Below are 21,973 nucleotides of genomic sequence, written 5' to 3'. Positions count from 1 at the left end.
TCTGCACCAACCAGCGAGCCCCGCATATTAACACATACTAGGGGACAATATTTACATATACCAAGCCAATTTACCTTCATATCTGTACGTCATTGGAATGTGGGAGGAAATTGAAGATCTCAGAGAAAACCCACATGGTCATGGGAAGAGCATACAAACTCCGTACAGACAGGACCCATCGGGATTGAATCCGGGTCTCTGCCGCTGCAAGCGCTGTAAGGCAGCAACTACCACAGCGCCACCGTGACATCCCAAGGAGTGCCCCAAGTCTTCCTCAAGATTTCTTGAGGAAGTCATGCTGCAGTTGTATAAAACTTTGGTACGGTTACTTTTGGATCATGTGTGCAGTTCTGGTCATCCCATACAGGAAGAATGAGGATGCTTTGGAGATGGTGCAGAAGGATTTACCAGGATGTCACCTGGAGAGAAAATATTAGCTACATGGAGAAGTTGGACAAAATTGGATTGTTTCCACAGGAGCACCGGAGGCTTGAGAGAAAACCTGATAGATGTGTTTCAAATTATGCAATAGAGAGATTTGACAGTTTTTTCTTCCCCAGAGAGGAAATGGCAAAGATTAAAAGCATAGGTCAAAGATGAGTAGAGGAAAGTTTAAAGGTGATATGTGAGAAAACATTTTTCCCCAACAAGTGGTAGGAGTCTGGAATGTGCAGCCTGAAGAAGTAGTAGGAGTAGATACAAAAGCAATGTATTATAGGCAATTAGACTGGGGCATGAACTAACAGGGAATGGAGGCATATAGAGCACATGCAGTTAGATGCGCTGTATACATTTGCGTCATGGCTGGCATAGACATTATCGATCATGGAGCCTGTTCCTGTGCTTTAACACTCTCTGCTCTATGTTATACAAAACGTCTGTGCTAGTATGAGACCCGGATGTCTTACCTCATTCAAAGCTGTGGGTGTCTGATGTTTCACAATAGATTTCCTCAGGAACATCTTTAAACAGTGAGGATAGACCCCCTGACTATCACATACTGGAATCAAGACATCAAGTCAATTTTCAGAATTTCTCTCAGTCTTCACAAGATTGTTAGAAGTTTGTACCTCCATTATGTTCCAATTTTGAAACATTTTTTTACATTCTCATCTCTAACTTGCCAGGAAGCCTCGGCGATAAAGATTCCTTTTGCAGATTAAACCTCAGCTTCTTGTGTAGGAAGGAACTGTAGATGCTGGTTTAAACTAAAGATAGACACAAAGTGCTGAAGTAACTCAGCGGGACAGGCAACATCTATGGAGAGAAGGAATGGGTGACATAGAAACATAGAAAATAGGTGCCGGAGGAGGCCATTCGGCCCTTCGAGCCAGCACCGCCATTCATTGTGATCATGGCTGATCGTCCCCAATCAATAACCGATGCCTGCCTTCTCCCCATATCCCTTGATTCCACTAGCCCCTAGAGCTCTATCTAACTCTCTCTTAAATCCATCCAGTGATTTGGCTTCCACTGCCCTCTGTGGCAGGGAATTCCACAAATTCATAACTCTCTAGGTGAAAACTTTCTTTCTCACCTTAAATTTTCTCACAGTCTTAAATGACCTCCCCTTTATTCTAAGACTGTGGCCCCTGGTTCAGGACTCGCCCAACATTGGGAACATTTTTCCTGCATCTAGTTTGTCCAGTCCTTTTATAATTTTATATGTTTCTATAAGATCGCCCCTCATCCTTCTAAACTCCAGTGAATACAACTCTAGTCTTTTCAATCTATCCTCATATGACAGTCCTGCCATCCCAGGGATCAATCTCATGAACCTACGCTGCACTGCCTCAATCACAAGGATGTCCTTCCTCAAATTAGGAGACCAAAAATGTACTCAATACTCCAGATGTGGTCTTACCAGAGCCCTATACAACTGCAGAGGAACCTCACTACTCCTATACTGAAATCCTCTTGTTATGAAGGCCAACATTCCATTAGCTTTCTTCACTGCCTGCTGTACCAGCACGCCAACCTTCAGTGACCGGTGTACAAGGACACCCATGTCTTGCTGTCCCTCCTCCTTGCCTAACATAACACTATTGAGATAATAATCTGCCCCCTTGTTGTTGCCACCAAAGTGGATAACCTCACATTTATCTATATTATATTACATCTGCCACGCATCTGCCCACACACTCAACCTGTCCAGGTCACCCTGCAACATCCTAACATCCTCTTCACAGTTCATACTGCCACCCAGCTTTGTGTCATCCGTAAACTTGCTAGTGTTGCTCGTAATTTCCTCTTCCAAATCATTAATATATATGGTAAACAGTTGCGACCCCAACACCGAGCCTTGCGGCACTCCACTCGCCACTGTCTGCCATTCTGAAAAGGACCCATTCACTCCTACTCTCTGCTTCCTGTCTGCCAACCAATTTTCTATCCACATCAACACCCTACCCTCAATACCATGTGCTCTAATTTTAGTCACCAATCTCCCGTGCGGGACCTTATCAAAGGCTTTCTGAAAGTCTAGATAGATTACATCCACTGGCTCCCCTTCATCCATTTTACTTGTCACATCCTCAAAAAATCCCAGATTAGTCAAGCATGATTTTCCTTTCATAAATCCATGCTAACTTGGACTAATCCTTTTACTGCTATCCAAATGCCCCATTATTACCTCTTTAATAATTGACTACAGCATCTTTCCCACCACCAAAGTCAGGCTAACTGATCTGTAATTCCCCTTTTTCTCTCTTGATCCTTTCTTGAAAAGTGGGATAACATTAGCTTTCCTCCAATTCACAGGAACTGATCCTGAATCTATTGAACAATGGAAAATGATCACCAATGCATCCCCTATTTCAAGAGCCACCTCCCTGAGGACCCTGGGATGCAGTCCATCAGGCCCCGGGGATTTATCATCCTTCAGCCCCATTAGCCTACCCAATACTATCTCTCGCCTAATGAAAATTAGATTCAGTTCCTCGATCCCTTTAGATCCTCTGTTCTCCAGTACCTCTGGGGGATTATTTGTGTCTTCCTTGGTGAAGACAGATCCGAAGTGCCTGTTCAACGCTTCTGCCATTTCCTTGTTCCCCATAATAATTTCACCCGTGTCTGCCTTCAAGGAACCCACATTTGACTTTGCTATTCTTTTTCCCTTAACATATCTAAATAAGCTTTTGCTGTCCTTCTTTATATTCCTGGCCAGCTTCCCTTCGTACTTCATCTTTTCAGCCCATATTGCTCATTTTGTTTCCTTCTGTTGTCCTATGAAATTTTCCCAATCCTCTGGCTTCCGGCTACTTTTGGCTGTGTTATACATCTTTTCTTTTAGTTTTATTCTATCCCTAACTTCTCTTGTCAGCCACAGTTCCCTCCTATTCCCCTTAGAATCTTTCTTCCATTTTGGAACGAAATGACCCTGTGTCTTCCGGATTATGCCCAGAAATTCCTGCCATAGCTGTTCCACCGTCATTCCTGCTAGTAACCCTTTCCAGTCTACCTTGGCCAGATCGTCTCTCATGCCTTCATAATCCCCTTTGTTCAACTGCATCACTGCCACTTCCGATTTAACCTTCTCCTTCTCAAATTGCAGATTAAAACTAATCATATTATGATCACTACCTCCAAGCGGTTCCTTTACCTCAAGTTCTCTTATCAAATTTGGTTCATTGGACAACACTAAATCCAGAATTGCCTTTTCTCTGGTCGGCTCCATTACAAGCTGCTCTAAGAATCCATCTCGGAGGCACTCAACAAACTCTCTTTCTTGGGGTCCTGAACCAACCTGATTTTCCCAGTCTACCTGCATATTGAAATCCCCAATCACCACAGTGGCATTACCTTTGTTACATGCCAGTATTATCTCCTGCTGCAACTTACAGCCTACATCCGGGCTACTATTTGGGGGTGTACTAAGTAGATAACACCAATTAGTGTCTTCTTGCCTTTGCAATTCCTAAACTCAATCCACAGTGACTCTACCTCGTCAGTCCCTATGTCTTCCCTTGCAAGGGACTGAATTCCATTCCTCACCAGAAGAGCTACCCCCCCCCCCCCCCCCCCCCCCCTCCTCTGCCTTCCTGCTTGTCCTTTCTATAGGATGTATAACCCTGAATATCAAGTTCCTAGACCCGATCCTCCTGCAGCCACATCTCGGTAATCCCCACAATATCATATCTACCAACCTCTATCTGAGCCTCAAGCTCATCTACTTTACTTCTTATACTCCCCGCATTTAAATACAGTACTTTTAATTCCTTACACATCTCACCATTCACATTGATCCCTACTACACTTGGCCATACTCTCCCATCCCTTTGTGAGCTTCCTTTCCCATTAATTCTGGGGGTCATTAACCATCCCTTTACTCCCTTTCCCTTTAACTCCGTCCTTGACTATCCCATTTGACCCCCCCCCCCGTTATTTAATTTAAAACCACCTGTGTCGCAGTGGCAAACCTGCCTGCCAGTATGCCGGTCCCCCACCTGTTAAGGTGCAATACGTCCCTTTTGTACCGTTCCCCCTTACTCCAAAACAGATCACAGTGGTCTAAGATTCTAAATCCCTGATCCCTGCACCAATTCCCCAGCCACACATTCAGTTCCTGTATCTCCCTGTTCCTGCTCTCGCCAGCACGAGGAACTGGAAGCAAACCGAAGATAACCACCCTGGAGGTCCTGCTTTTCAGCACTTTTCCGAGCTCTCTAAAGTCACACTTCAGTCTATTCATCCCCTTCTTTCCGACATCGTTTGTGCCAACATGCACTAAAACACCGGCTGTTCACCTTCGCCCTTGGGGATTTTCTGCACTCTGTTCGTGACATCCTGGATCCTGGCACCCGGGAGGCAGCACACCATCCTCGAATCCCATCTGTTGCCGCAGAAACACCTGTCCGTACCTCTCACAATGGAGTCTCCAACCACCACTGCGTTGCCTGACGTCGGCCTCTTTGGTTTTGGCTCAACAGCACTTTTTGCTTCGCAAAGCCAGTGCGCCACGCAGTGTGTCAAAGACTTCTGTCCCGACAGCTTTTAAGTGTGTGAACCTGTTCACAAGAGGTACAACACCCGGGGACCGGTGCATTCCATGTTTACTTCCCTTTCTCACTGTCACCCACCTTCTCTCTTCCAGTACCTTAGGTGTAACAATCTTGCTGTAGGACTCGCCGAGGAAAGACTCAGCCTCTCGGACGAACCTGAGGTCATCCACTTGCTTCTCAAATTCCCCAACTTGGTCCTACAGGAGCTGTACCTGGATGCACTCTCACACTTGTAGCAGCCAGAGGCTCTGTGTAATCCACATAAGCTCTGTGTTAAGTCTGTCATTGTTTTGGTGCTCTTTTTCAACAGTTTTCCCCCTCTGACTCACCTCTTTCTCTCCTGCCACACGGGCTTCAGCCAATCAGTGGTTGTTCCTGCTTCTCCTTGTTGCTGCTTCTTCAAAATCAACATAAGCTCTGTGTTAAGTCTGTCAGCGTTTTGCCACTCTTTTTCAACTGTGTTCCCCCTCTGACTCATCTCTTTCTCTCCTCCCACATTGGCTTCAGCCTATCAGTGCTTCTTCCTGCTTCTCCTTGTTGCTGCTTCCTCAAAATCCACGTAAGATCTGTGTATAGTCTGTCTGCCTTTTGCCGCTCTTTTTCCAACTGTTTTCCCCCTCTGACTCACTTATTTCTCTCCTCCCACACGGGCTTCAGCCTATCAGTGCTTCTTCCTGCTTCTCCTTGTTGCTGCTTCTTCAATATCCACGTAAGCTCTGTGCTAAGTCTGTCTGCGTTTTGCCGCTCTTTTTCAATTGTTTTCCCCCTCTGACTCACCTCTTTCTCTCCTCCCACACGGGCTTCAGCCTATCAGTGCTTCTTCCTGCTTCTCCTTGTTGCTGCTTCTTCAAAATCAACATAAGCTCTGTGTTAAGTCTGTCTGCGTTTTGCCGCTCATTTTCAACTGTGTTCCCCCTCTGACTCACCTCTTTCTCTCCTCCCACACGGGCTTCAGCCTATCAGTGCTTCTTCCTGCTTGTCCTTGTTGCAGCTTCTTCAAAATCCACGTAAGCTCTGTGTTAAATCGGTCTGCGTTTTGCCTCTCTTTTTCAACTGTTTTCCCCCTCTGACACCTCTTTCTCTCCTCCCACACGGGCTTCAGCCTATCAGTGCTTCTTCCTGCTGCTCCTTGTTGCTGCTTCTGGTCGGGTCGGGTCTGAAGAAGCGACTCGACCCGAAACGTCACCCATTACTTCTGTACAGAGATGCCGTCTGTCCCGCTGAGTTACTCCAGCATTTTGTGCTGATCTTCTTGTGACTTGTTTCATTATGTATCCCCCCTCTGCCACTGGATCCTCGACTTTCTGACCCACAGACCACAATCAGTGAGGATAGGTGACAACACATCCTCACAATAATTTCCAATCACCCACAGAGAGCATTATTTCTACTATACTCATTATACACTCATGAATGTGCCGCCCAATTCATCTCTAATATCAACAACATATTTGCAGATGACACCACTTTGGCCGGCCAGATGACAAACAATGATGAGTAGCGTACAGGATATAGAGAACTTTATAACATGGTGTCCCTCTCCCTCACTGTCAGCATGACAAAGGAGCTAATTATCAACTTCAGGAAGTGTGGGGTATACATAGGAGGAACCTGATTGAAACATACAGAATAGTGAAAGGCTTGGAAAAACTGGATGTGGAGAGGATGTTTCTACTAGTGGGAGAGTCTAGTACTAGAGGTCATAGCCTCAAAAATATAGGACGTTATTTTAGGATGGAGATGAGGAGGAATTTCTTTAGTCAGAGGGTGCTGAATCTGTGGATTTTTTTGCCACAGAAGGCTGTGGAGGCAAAGTCAGTGGATATATTTAAGGCAGAGATAGATAATTATTGATTAGTACCGGTGTCAGGTTATGGGGAGAAGGCAGGAGAATGGGGTTAGGAGGAGGAGATAGATTAACCATGATTGAATGACGGAGAAAACTTGATGGGCCAGATGGGTTAATTCTACTACTATCACTTATGATCTTATGAAACCCCATTCAGCATCATTGGTGCCAGAGCCTCAAGTTCCTGGGCATAAATATTACCAACAATCTGTTGTGGATCAACCAAGTTGAAATGATAGACAAGAAGGCACACCAATGCTTTGAAGCCCTCTGGGAACTGAGGACATTTTGCTTGTCTCCAATGACTTTTTCAATCTTTTTCAGATGTACCATATACTGTTGGTTTGCAACACAGATCTGTTTGAGAACTGTTCTGCCCAACACCGTTTTACGGTTTTTAATGGTTTGTAATAACTTTTTGTCCATGAGTTCTCATGTACAGCACTTTGTGGCAACTGCGGTTGTTTAAAGTGCTTTATAAATAAAGTTATTATTATTATTATTATTAACACCGCATGAAATTGCAGAGAGCTCTGGATGGAGCCCATTCATCACACAGATTAGATACCCCATCATTGCTCCAACTGATGTACTTGATTGTATTTACTGTATGTATAATGTTATCTGATTTGGAAGGGTAGAATGCAATACAAATTCTTCACTATACCTATATGTAACAATAATAATCTAAACTAAACGTAAATTTGACTGATCAAAACATAACTGAAAATGTTGGAAATACTCAGCAGATGAGGTAGCATCTGTGGTGTTATGACCATGAATAAGCTGTCAGATGTCAAAGGTCTTTATTCAGCACATCAGCAAGCATTCTGGAGAGGCCTGTGGGAAGACTAATTCCAGGGTGAAAGTCAATAGAATCTCTATAGTATCTCTAAAATAAAATTAAAAAAAAATAAATAAATCTCTCTGAATTCAAAGTACATCAATGTTTTTAAGAACAAAAATAGACAAATATAACAGTACAATACAATTTCAGAAGCTAAATTAGATTGTTTACTTTAATATTGTGAATCTGATAAATGTTTAACAGCGTTGAGGTATAGTGGTATCTTGGGAGTCCAAGTCCATAGGTCCCTGAAAGTGGTGAAACAAGTAAATGGAGTGGAAAAGAAGGCATATGATATACTTGCCTTCATTGGTCGGGGCATTGAATATAAGAGTCAGGAAGTCATGTTTCAGCATTATTGAACTTTGATTACATTACATTTGACGAATTGTGTGCAGATCTATTTGCCTCGTTACAGGAAGGATGTGGTGGTCTAGGAGTGGGTCCAGAAAAGGTTTACCAGAATGCTGCATGGATTAAGAGGGTATTAGCTAGCTATAATGAGAGGTTGACCAAACTTGGCAGAAACAAGAAACTCCAGTTGCTGTTTTACAGGAAAAAAGATACAAAGTGCTGGAGTGACTCAGCAGGTCATCTTCTTCAGGGATGCTGCCTGACCCGCCGTGTTACACCAGCATAGTGTATCATTTTTTGAGGAAACTAGGATTGTTTTACCTTGAGTGTTGTGACTGAGGGGGGACCTGACATATGCTTATAAAATAATGAGAGGCATACAGTAGAAGGGTGTTAATATTGGCTAAATTAAAGACACCATAAAATGGAGGATCCCTGCACTTGTCAGAATTGCATGACCTTTGTCAGCTGAACTTTACAGGCTTTGATTGGCGCCAGCCAGTCTAGGCTCAGACAGATATGCAGGATGGTAAGGTGTCCAGGTGTTCTCCATCTTTCTCTTAAATTGATAACATGTATGGTGGTTTTGCAAACCAACCTTAAATGCATCATTTCTATTGGGTCGCCGCAAAAGCATTATAAATAGTATAAATATTGTTGCAAGACGGTCATCCTGTTAATTGATGATTGTTCGAACTGTTGAGCTTTGGAGAAATTGTTTGATTCCCAGGGCACATGTTCCAATGTTTGTTCTTGTTAGCTTCCTTCGGGAGCTTTCTTTCTTATACAATGTATGAGCTGTTGTATTATTGGGTTTGGGGAATGTCTGTTATGTATGTGGTTAATCAATATCTGTAATTGGGTTATTAAGAGACCACCCCCATGTGGTTTGGCCTCTCGAGGTCCCGGGACATATAAAAGTCCGCTACCATGAGGCTCAGCATCGATCTTCTGGGAGAACGCTTGGGACTGCGTGAACTTCTGGAGTGTCTCTGTCTGAGCGAGGCCTAGAGGGAGACACAAGGATCGAACCCGTGGTGGGATAGGTACAGTGGTTGATCTGTAATGCACTTTTGGTAAAGTAAAATGTAGTTGTTTCAAGTGCTTGATTCAATGTTTTTACTGAAACTAGACTGGGGGAAAGTTTAGAAACGAGCAATTATCAAGGGTACAATCAAGGGTATAATTGTTCGGCACGGACTTGTAGGGCCGAGATGGCCTGTTTCCGTGCTGTAATTGTTATATGGTTATATGGTACCCTGTCAGAACTTTTTTTCCCAGGATGGAAATGTAAAAGACTACAGGGCAGAGGACTAAAGGGTTTTAAATGAGAGGACCAAAGTTTTTACACTGGGAGTGGTGGGTGCTTGAAACAAGATGCCAGGGGTTGTGGTAGAGGCAATTACAACAATGCTATTTAAGAGGTTTTTAGACTGGCACATAAAGAAGCAGGTAATGAAGGGATACGGATCACATGCAGGTAGAGGAGATTAGTTTAACTTGGCATTATGTTCAACATAGACGTGAGCATAGAGGGCCTGTTTCTATGCCCTACTGTTAGATGTTCTATGTTTCCATGGACCCATCCATCATCAATTATCTCGCCGACTGCAATAAATTTCCACAATTTACAACAGTGCTGGCTGGAATGGTTTTGCAGCTTTTCTGTTTGTTAAATGGGAACATCAATGCTGCCACTTATGCCATATTGATTACTCCACAAAGCTTACAACATTACTCTGAGATTGTGTTCCTATGTTGGCTTATGGTCTTATCCTTTTCCTCTATTTTAAGAATGTTATTCCTTCTAAAGGACTGGCAGTAGTTTATAATAGAGTTCTCCTTATTCAGTACTGGAATCAATACTTTTCTTAAAGGTCTTGGACTTGGGGATATGGGGCACAATTCCTAATTTGCAGATAACCTACCAAAAATATTCAATGAGATAATAAACATTATGTGGTGGAAGGATAGGTGGTGGGTGAAATTTAATTGAGGATGTTTATGCATAGCTTTTTGAAAGTTACAAAGAAGCTGGAAAATAGATGATTGGAGCATAATAGTAAGGAAGTCACTCTGAGGCTTATAAAAAAAAAAAAAGAGACACAAGAGATTGCAGATGCTAAATCTCGACCAAAACATAAAATGCAGGTGAAATTCAACAGGTCAGGTAGCATCTGTGGAGGGAGTGGACAGGCAGTCTTTTGAGACCCTTCAGACCTTTCATACAACATTGTTTCAGCCACAAGTGGACTCGTGTGCAGGTCTGTCTGCCACTCCTTAGGAAAGATGCAAGGCTTTGGAGACGATTCAGCATAAATTTGTAATTCGAGGGGTATTAACTGTTTTTGGACTGACGAGAGCAGCTTCAGCTACTCTCTTTGGAACAGAGAAGGTTGCGAGGAAATCTAAGGAAATATTTAAAATCATGAAAGTTATAGATGGATGTAGAGAAATGATTCCCATAGTCAGACAAGTTAAGTAGAAGGAGAAATAGAAAGATGACTTGAAGGAAAATCTTTCTTGCAGCTACTAGTTAGAGTTGCAAATTCACAGCTGGGCTGGTAGTGGAGGCATATTCAAATACAGCCTTTAAATGGAAGCTGGATATGTATCTGAAATTAAATAATTTTCTAGGCAGTGGGGAGGATAGAGTGCATCCAGCTGAATAAAAAATGAGTCAATATGACTAACCAAATAGCCTCTTTTTAGAAACATAGAAAATAGGTGCAGGAGGAGGCCATTTGGCCCTTCGAGCCAGCACCACCATTCATTGTGATTATGGCTGATCGTCCCTAATCAATAACCCGTGCCTGCCTTCTCCCCATACCCCTTGATTCCGCTAGCCCCTAGAGCTCTATCTAACTCTCTCTTAAATCCATCCAGCGATTTGGCCTCCACTGCCCTCTGTGGCAGGGAATTCCACAAATTCACATTTTGTTTGAAACATGCAGCAATTCTAGGTTCTGTGAAGTAGTGAATTGTGGATTTTGAGCTTGAGTTTTTCATTTGAATACTTGAATTCCGTTTGTTGTTGGTTGCTGTTGAAGAAACTGTTAGATGGGCCAAGATTCCTTTGTGCTTATCTTTATAATTCATGTACTTTCCTATGATTATCTTTTTCAAGACTAGAGTACCTTTCCAAACTTGAAATCTGGGAAAATGTTCAAACTCCGTGGAGAAAGCACCCATGCATTCACATTTTGGGATCAGAATAGAATAAATGAAAAATATGAGCAATTTTTAGAATCTGAATGTTCTGAATTTTTCCTTGAATTTATGCCCTTCTCTACATTGTTAAGCTCACATTAAACATATTTATTTGAATAGGCTATTTCTTTCTTTGATGTATTCAAGAGAGTTAGATATAGCTCTTAGGACTAACAGAATCAAAGGATATGGGGAGATAACAAGAACAGGATACTGATTTTGGATGATCAGCCATGATCATATTGAATGGCAGAGCTAGCTTGAAAGGCCGAATGGCCTACTCTTACACTTATTTTCTATGTTTTCGATGTTTCCCCTACTAATAGCTGTTATTTTGGCTCAGCATTGATTTTGGTCTGAATATGCTCTTCTGATGGATCTTGGAAAAATGTCACTTGTTAAGAAAAAAAATCAATAATCTGTAATGTCTTTGATGACCTCTATGTCCCAAAGCACTTTACAGAAAATGAAGTACTTTTGAAATGTGGTCCTTTTGGAAGCATAGAGCCAATTTGCGCACAAACAATAATCATAATCATACTTTATTAGCCAAGTATGTTTTGCAACATACGAGGAACTTGATTTGCCATTATACCAATAAAAAGCAACAGAACACACAAAATACATTTTTAACATAAACATCCAACACAGTGACTCCTCCACATTCCTCACTGTGATGGAAGGTGAAAAAAAAGTGAAATCTCTCCTTTCTTTGTCCTCCAGCTGTCGGTGGCGGACCTCCTCGTCGGGGCGTTCAAGCTCCTGCATCGGTGGGGGAATCTCAGCTCCCCTGCGCCGGGCGGCCTACCTCGGGTAGGGGCCAGTTGAACATCGTGCAGCTTTTGTAGCTTCCCGACGTCGGTCTCAAACCGAGACTGCGAGCTCCTTGATGATAAAGTCCGCAGGCCACGGTTGAAGCATTGATCCCAGGCAAGGAATCGGCTCCGATGTTAAGTCCACACACCCAGGGTGGGGCTCAAAGTCAGTCCCGAGCAAGGCCTCCAGCTCCACGATGTTAGGCCACAGAGTGACCGGAGATGTGATCCGGGAAAACAATCCTGTCTTCGGCAAGGTAAGAGATTGATAAAATGTTTACTCCACCGCCCCTGCCCAACCCACACATAAAACAAACCAGAGAACATTAACATTTACTTTTAAAACACACTAAAAATACCCAAAAAAAGACAAAAAGGACAGATAGATTGTAGGTGAGGCTGCTGTTGAAACGCCTGATGCATGGAATGAATAATAAATGTAAATTGTTTTTTTATTGCAGCATCCCCAGCAGCTGGCCTGATTATACATTAATCTTATATCTTGATGAGCTGCTGGTGATAAACCAATATGATTTTTTCCATTTTCACAGACAATCAATGTATTTTTAAATGTAAAATCTATTTTATATACGAATTACCAGTAAACATGATGCTGCCTTGTGTTCATGAGTAATCAAAAATGGTTCTAATTTCGTATATTTATGCCAATATGTATCTCATGGCTTGAAACAGAAGAAAATGAAATTGTGAAAAAAAGGGTTTCGCATGATTACATAAACCTTTTAATAAGATAAATGATTGGTAATTAATCTATGTTGTAGCCAATAAACCTATAAAGGTGCAGCCATTAACCTCTATATACTATTAGTACAGTAGTCCAGTCATTGACATTGCATCCACCCACCTTGGTCTGTTTGAGTGGCAGCTCCTCAGTTTACTCAATACAGTATATAGTGATATCCTTAACACTGTTTCAGTTAATTAATTAGTACTTGGCTTTTTTTTTTACATGGTTCTTTGCTGCTGGTACATTTTGATTCACAGGGTGCAAATTTTATGGCAACCTTTTGATTTTAAAGCATAAATTTGGCTCTTAATTTTAACGTGTTTTTTCTCTGTAGCTCATTTCATCTTATCACAACAAAACCCTTAATTTGATTAGAATAATACTTCCTAACTTTAATCATTTACATCTCTACTTTTATTAACACCAGCTCCTATACAAGTAATGTGATTTTCTTTTTTATTTATGGATCACAGACAAATCTACAACCTGCCCTAATATATTAAAATGGTCCAGGGTGCTTAATGACTGTACCATCAGGCAGATTTTAACCAATACACTACATAAGAAGATGTTGAGATAAGGGATTGAATATTTCACAAAGTGATTGAATTCTAAAAGCATCTAAATGGAAAAGAAAGAGGTAGAATGGTTGAGAACGGGAGTTTAAACATGCGGGACCGAAACAATTACTGCCATAGTCAGCAGTGATATACAACTTGGAGATATACATGATCCTGTAGGTCTGTGTCCAAGATGGCTGCCGTGAAGAGAGAGTGGACGCTGGCGCGCTTTGGCTGCCGCTGCTCTCTTTTCACACTGTGTTTTTGATTTTCTGTTTTTGGATTGAATTCTGTTTTTAATTTGTGTCACTGTGATGTCTTTAATTACTTGTTTTATTCCGATTATATGTTTTATTTCGATTACTATGTAAGGTGTCCTTGAGATGTATGAAAGGCGCCCATTAAATAAAATTTATTATTATTATTATTATGATTTCATAATTGGAAAACCTATGAAATCTTTAAGAATGGTAAGGTTGGCCAGGGATGGCAATATACAATGCAGTGGAGAAATTCTAATGGGAATTTTCAAATAAAGGCACTGGCCAATGAAGTGCTATTTCTGATCATCACAAGAGGGAAGGATAAATGGAACTGAATGTAGGTTAAAATATGGAAAGTAGAGTTTGGGAAGAAGACCTGAAGGAATTCCCTAGTCAGAGACATCACTTACCTGTTAATGAACCCAATATGTTCTATTCCTGTCAGTCTATGGTGTAAGTGAGCGATGGTAGCATGGTTCTTTTACTGTACCCCATAATACCATGTTCTGGGCAGATATTATCGCACTCCTAGTTCATTATTCTTTCCTCTTGTTTGATTTTTGAAATCTTAAATAAAAACAGAGAATGCTGGAAATAATCAGCAGACTAGAAAAAAACGGCAAAAGAAAAAATGAAAGAGTTACTGGTTCAGGTTGATGACATTTGATCACAACTGAGGAGAAGGTGCTCCTGAGAACTGAGCATGCCGTAATGGTTTTCAACTTGGTTTACCCCCCACAGTTATAGCCTGGGCTGAATATTTCTTGTTTCTATTTAAGATGTCCATCATCTGCAATGGGTAATATATCTCTGCAGCTTAAAAAGCGGAAATCTAAACTAACAGTCAGTGCGGCACGGTGGTGCAGCGGTAGAGTGGCAGATTTACAGCACTTGCAGCACCAGAGACCCGGGTTCAATCCTGACTGCGGGTGCTGTCTGTACGGTGTTTGTACGTTCTCCCCGTGACCGCATGGGTTTTTCTCCGAGATCTTCGGTTTCCTTCCACATTCCAAAGACGTGCAGGTTGGTAGATTAATTGGCTTGGTATAAGTGTAAATTGTATTCTAGTGTATGTAGGATAGCGTTAATGTGCGGGGATCGCTGGTCGGTGCAGACTCGGTGGGCCGAGGGGCCTGTTTCCACACTGTATCTCTAAAAATAAACAGTCCAGTATGGTGCTGAGGAATGGTTTTATTGTTGAAGATACCATCTCTTGGATGAATAGTTACACGGAGACTCCACTTTCCTTCACAGATGGTCATATGAACTATCACTCCACATTTTCAAAGTAGAAGGTCGTTCTTCTGGCCAATTAATACTGTTCAGCCACCATAATCAAATCACATTTTCTCTGCCATTACCTCAACTGCGGTATGGACATTGTCTGTTGGACTTCCTCCAATATAATGTGAGAAACCTACTTCAAAATAATTAAATGATTGTAAAGTATCTTAGTCCATGTTTCGATTGAATAAGGCACCTCTTAATTGTCAATTTGTTATTCCTTTGTTAGATATATTTTTAAAAAAAGACTCAATTGTACCACAAATATTCCTTATCTTGCTTTATAGTCAGGAATAATTGTTGTTAAATTAGATTAATTAAGGCAAATGGAAACCAAATTTGTATGACTAACAGAAAGACAGATAGAACTCTCCAGTGCAGAGCATCACAGGGTCGTTCGGAAGGCAGAGAAGGGTTGAAACCCTTCTTCAGACTGCATTTCTTGATGCCAGGGCAAGCCTCACCAAAGTAGTTTCATGGTCATAGTTTTTTTTTTTTTTTTTAATATTTTATTTTATTAGAAGTAAGTACAGTCATATGGCACCAAAGTGCCTAATATATATTTTCATAATACATTTTATGTACAACTTCTTTTTTTTTTTTTGTTACACTGAAAAAAGATTAGAATAAGAAAAAGAAGTTAGATAGTAAAGGATAGAAAGATGTGAAATATATAGTGTGTGAAAAAAGAAAACGAGTAAATGAAAAAAGTTGAGAGAGAGAATAGAGAGAAAAAAAGAAAGAAAAAAAAAAGAGGAGATCATTATTTATAGTCTTGACCAACCCTCGTCCAGTCCTGAAACAGTTATTTTTTACAATTGTGTTGCACCATATGATTCCAAAAAAACGACGAATGGAGACCAACTCGTTATGAATTGGTCTGATTTATCCATTAGGAGGAATCGCATTTCCTCAAGATGAGCGGTGTCCAACATACTTGCAATCCACATTTTAAGCGTTGGTATTGATGTACCTTTCCAAAATTTAAGAATTAATTTTTTTGCTATTATTAAACCATAGTTAAGGAATAGATTTTGAGATGTGTTCAATTTATTCCCATCTTCCATTACGCCAAATATAATCATTTCAGTATTAGGTTCCATTCTTGTCTTGAATAATTTTGTAAATATTTCAAAAATATCATTCCAGAATCTATAAAGTTTTATGCAGGAGACTAAGGAGTGTGTTATAGTTGCCTTTTGGGCTAGACATTTATCACAAGTGGCGGATATATTTGGATAAAATTTGTTCAATCTTGTTTTTGAGTAATATAATCTATGTACAATTTTAAATTGAATTAAATTATGTCTTACATTAATTGAACATTTGTGAATATATATCAGGTATTTTTCCCATTTAACCTTCGTAATTTTTATCATTAGTTCCCGTTCCCACTCTTCTCTAAGTACCTCTGTCGATGGTAGGTCTATATTTAGAATACTATTATATAAATATGATATTAATTTTTGTGAGTCAGCTTCAATATTCATTGCCTCTTCCAATAAGTCAGGAGTTACTTTTTGATATCCTTGTATATATTTTTTCACGAAATCGCAAATCTGAAGATATTTAAAATATTGGTTGTTTTTCAATTTAAATTTTAATTGTAATTGTTGGAATGATAGTAAGTTTCCCATTTCATACATATCCCCGATCCTTCTAATTCCGAGACTTTCCCATTGGTTATATGTCTTATCAATAAGAGATGGTTTAAATAAAGGGTTATTCGCTATTGGCATTAACAGTGATAGATTTCTTAATTTTAAAGATAATTTTATTTGTTTCCAAATTCTTATTGTACCATATATAATTGGGTTCTTCTTATATATTGTGTTATTCAGTTTTTTTGGGGAGAAGAGGATCGTTCCTATATTACTAGGATGGCAATCCTCCTTCTCCATTTTTATCCATTCTGTCTGTTGGGTAGCACTATCCAACCAATAAATCATATTCTTAATATGCACTGCCCAGTAATAATACATAAAATTCGGAAGTGAAAGTCCCCCGACCTCTTTTGGTTTACATAAATGTTTTTTTGTGATTCTATGTGATCTATAGTCCCAAATATAATTAGTAATATTAGAGTCTAATTTTTTAAAAAAGTATTTTGGTATATATACCGGTATAGATTGAAATAGGTATAATAATTGTGGTAGGAAGATCATTTTTATTGCATTTATTCTACCTAATAATGATAAGGGAAGTGTTTTCCAAAATTTAATCAACGTATTAAGTTTATTTAATAAAGGCATGAAATTAGCATTGAATAATGCTTTATATTTTCTAGTAATCTGAATACCCAAATATTTAAATTTTTCTGTTGCGATTTTAAAGGGGAACTTCAGTAAGTGTGTAGGTTCTTGAGGTTTTAATGTCATGATTTCACTTTTATTCCAGTTTATTCTATATCCAGAAAAAGACCCAAATTCCTCTATTAAGTTTAATAAATTTGGTATGCTCGTTTGTGACTTTGTAATATATAAAAGTATATCGTCTGCATATAATGAGATTTTATTCTTTGAGTCTCTGGTATTATAGCCCTGAATATTCGGATGAATTCTTATACTTTCAGCCAGGGGTTCTATCATAAGGGCAAATAGCAGGGGTGATAGTGCACATCCCTGCCTATTACCCCTTGATAGTTGAAATTTTTGAGATAACATGTTATTAGTTAAAATTCTTGCCATCGGTTTATCATATAATAATTTTACCCATCTTATAAAATTCTCTCCCATATTAAATTTTTGTAGTACTTTATATAAATATTGCCACTCTACCTGATCAAATGCTTTCTCTGCATCCAAAGAAATAATTGATATATCTTCTTCCTCTACTTTATGCGAGTACATTATATTAAACAGACGTCTCAGATTATTAAATGAGTGTCTTTTAGGTATAAACCCCGTTTGATCAGGGTTTATCAATTTACTAATATATTTGCTTAATCTTCTTGATAAAATCTTTGCTAAAATTTTCTGATCTGTATTTAAAAGTGATATAGCTCTGTACGAGCCCGGATCTTCTAAATCTTTATCTTTTTTTGGAATAAGTGTAATAGTTGATTCTGTTAGTGTTTCAGGTAGTTTGTTTTCTTTAAAAGCATGGGAGTATAAATTAAATAAATAAGGGGTTGTTATCTCCTGAAATTTTTTATAAAATTCATTATTAAAACCATCTGGTCCCGGTGTCTTACCATTTTTCAGCGATTTTATTGTTTCACCTATTTCTTTGATTGTAATTTGAGCTCCTAATTCCTCTTGTTCCAAAAGGTCCAGTATTGGAAGATTACAATTATCTAGAAATTTTTTTATTTTACTATCTTCTCTTTTAATTTTAGATGTATATAAGTTTTGATAAAATTGGGCAAATCTATTATTAATATCTTTAGGTAGTATTAGTAATTCTCCTTTCTCTGATTTAATTTTGGTTATAGTATTTTCCTTTTCTTGTTTTTTCAATTGGCGAGCTAAAAGCTTATGTGGTTTGTCACCAAACTCAAAATTCATGGTCATAGTTAAAACAGGTACAGATCAAGCATAGAATGACAACACAAGCAAAATACAAGCCAAAATACAGTGATGTGAGGGGATTTTTCTCCATGGAACACTGTAATATGTATGCAATTGTTAACGGGAGGAAAACTCTGATAAACTGATACATTTTTCAGAAATCCTAATAGTCCAGCATCTGGCTCACTTATTAGTTTGAAGATCGAGCTTAGGGTCCAGAGCCTGGGTTGGGGACCCGAACAACCAGAGGTTTGGAATGTGGGAAAGTTTGCGGCTGGAACGGGGGTCTGGAGCACTCAAAGACTGTACTTCCCCCTTCAAATCAAATCAAATCAAATCAACCTTTATTGTCATCTTGCAAGCAACAGTTGTACAGTGCAAAATGAAAAGACGTTTCCCAGGGAATAGCGGAGCATCGCACATGAAATTTAAAACGTTTCACACATAATAACACTAAAAACAATCCAGTCCCTGATGGAACAGTATAAATAAATAGTTAAAAGCAGGTAAAACACAACGTTAAAATACAATAAACCAATCATAAAAATGTCCGGGGCAGCTGATTTGAGTGGCCAGTGCCAGTTATTGAAGTGGCCAGTGCCAGTTATTAAAGTGTCCGTGCCAGCCGCAGAATCAAGTGACTGTGAGTACAGAGTGACCTTTGAATTCACTGAAAAATGTATTAAACAATTGACTAGTACGGGTAGCAGAGGTTTTTGGGAAAAGGCAGCAGAATGGGGTTAGGAGCGAGAGATAACTCAGCCATGATTGAATGGCGGAGTAGACTCAATGGGCCAAATGGCCTAATTCTTCTCCTATCACTTATGAACTTATAATATGTATGTCTCCGATTTCCCAATATTTATAGCTAGCCAGCAAGACTGCCCGCTATAAGTAAATTTCATAATATTAATTCAGAATATCATTTAGTATTAATTCAAAATCAGTTCCAACTCTTGTTATAATCTATTATCTGGAAAGATAAATTGAAGTAGAGTGGGAATTAAAGCATCTATACATGCAAAATGTCTGTAAGTTCAATCTAGTATAAGAGCAAAATATCTAATGATTTAGTTTAAATTTAAATCTACAAGCACATGACGTGTACTCTCAAGAATTATGTCTATATTATAGAAGGTAAATGGAGGCTCAATCAAATGTAAAATGATATCCAACAAATATGACATCTTGAAGAGGATAATACGCATTCTCTCATCCACCAATTTAATCAGACTCCGAGTGCTCTCCAAAAATAACAATTGGGTAATGGTAGCTGATGTGACTGTGAACAAGCCACGTGCAAACTGAAGTTGGTAGATGTAAAAGACCTTTATTCATCACAACAAACAAGCATTTTGGAGGAACCCTGGTGGACAATAGTTTCCTGGGAAAAACACAGCGTAGTGTTGCTTTACACACAAACACAAAGTACATCAAGTTTTTATAACCTTAAGAACAAAGATAACAACAAGTGATTCAATACACTTCTGATAGCTGTAATTTCATTGTTTGCTTCAATATTTTGAGTCTTAAAGGCATGCCCCACTTTTTCGGCGACAGCCGGCGAAATCACTATCGTGTCATGACGCCAAGAAACCGGCCCCCTACGACTGTGTCTACGACAGGCTGCCACCTAGTCGACGTCAAGCTACGACAAGCTACGTAACCAGCGTCCCAATTCTTCACGAGATGCGATGTCAAACCACAACAATACCCACGACAGCCTACGACAACCAAAGTCAACCTACGTCAGTCCGTGACAAGCTACAACAAGCTACGACCCTGACGGCGTCAACAGATGATTGGTGGAGCGGTGCACTTTTTTTCAAATGACGCAACGTGACTTCTCGTGATGCCGATACTGCCGCCGGTTGACGAAGGCTGACGCCACTTGAATTCAACGAAGTCAGCACCCGGTGACAGCCAACGTCAGATGGCATCAACATGGCGACAGCCTACGACAACCTACGACAGCATCTACAGCAAGAGAAGTCAAGCAACGTCAAGCTAACTGTCGCCGAGAGGTTTTGAACATTTCAAAACCAAGCGGAGACAACAAAAAGGCCACGACACTTGAGGCAACAGCTCACGACAATACAGGCGTCACGCTGCGATCATTTGGTGACAGCCTATTTTCCGGCTGTTGTCGAAAAAGTCGCCTAAGTGGGACAGGCCCTTTACAATGACTTACATATTTACAATGGGAGCACATTATAATAGTAAAGACAACCTTGAATGTTCAAACATCTTTGCTGAGACCATTCACATAGTCAAAAAATCTCAAATTCATGATCTAAAATACCTTCTGAGGAGTGTGAACACAAACACCCAAAATTAATGTTCTGAGTGTTGGCAATCCCAATTATTGATAGACAGAGCAGATATGACAATGAAAATATTTGATATGGTAAGTGACAAAGTAAGTCTGGTCTGGAGCCTTCCTTGACAAAGATGCAAAATAATTTGTAAGAAAGAACTGCATATGCTGGTTTAAACCAAAGATAGACACAAAAAGCTGGAGTAACTCAGTAGGATAGGCAGCATCTCTGGAGAGCAGGAATGGGTGACGTTTCGGGTCAAGACCCTTCTTCAGACTCAGAAAAAATACTTTAGTTAAAGGCACACAATTTCTGGTGTGATGCAAGTCAATTAACACAGCCTCGTCATCTTATGTTTGGCTAATACATATGAGAACAGCTCATGGTCGTATTGGTTTGTAAAAGTTTTCTCTTAAGCATCCTCAAGCTGGAAGCCTGTAGCTTGTGCTCTGTAGCCGGCACCGACTTTACAAAGCTGTCCATTTTCAAAGCTGATCACAGCTTGTAGTTTACCTTTGCACAAGCTTTTTTTTTTTTTAAAAGACTGGTTCTTGTTTATAATAATGCCTGCCTTGCATGCAATACTGTGTTTAACAATCCCTGATAGTAATGTTAATTGTGAAATGTCAATCAAATATGATTAATAGAATATTTGAATTTCAGTTCAGGTATGGCACTAATATGTAGGATATATTCTCACAAAATTTTAGCAATAGATCAGCTTTGCTCTCTGGGTAAGTAGGGCATGTCTAATAACAAATGATAAGCTCTGTTGAAAGATCTTTCAACCTGAAAATTTAACTTTGTTTCTATAATATTCCACATTTTTTTTTGTCTTCATGACAAAACCATTAACAATTTTTATGAGAACTCAGTCTTTTAACAAATGATAAAAAAAATATTCTTGCATGTCACAAGACCTGCTCCTGTCTTCTTTAATCTGCTTCAACGAGGATCAAGGTAATGTGGCGACGCCTCTTCTCTCGAGTATTGAACTGATACCTGTTAGAGGCAGACAGGCCAGGAGGAGCTGAAGACCAACAAAGAGGAAGGTGCCTGCCTGCTGGAAATCATGCACCAACCTGGCCTGCATTTTGGACTGAACTGAATCCAGAGGAGCAACAGTTGCTTCCAATTAGCTGTGATCGGATTGGATTGGATTGGATTGAATTGAATTGGCCTGGCCTGGACACCTGCAACTCATCGCCCTCTCCTG

This window comes from Amblyraja radiata, chromosome 6 (assembly GCF_010909765.2).
Source record: "Amblyraja radiata isolate CabotCenter1 chromosome 6, sAmbRad1.1.pri, whole genome shotgun sequence".
NCBI classification, from domain to species: domain Eukaryota; kingdom Metazoa; phylum Chordata; class Chondrichthyes; order Rajiformes; family Rajidae; genus Amblyraja; species Amblyraja radiata.
This window is presented reverse-complemented; position numbering follows the sequence as displayed.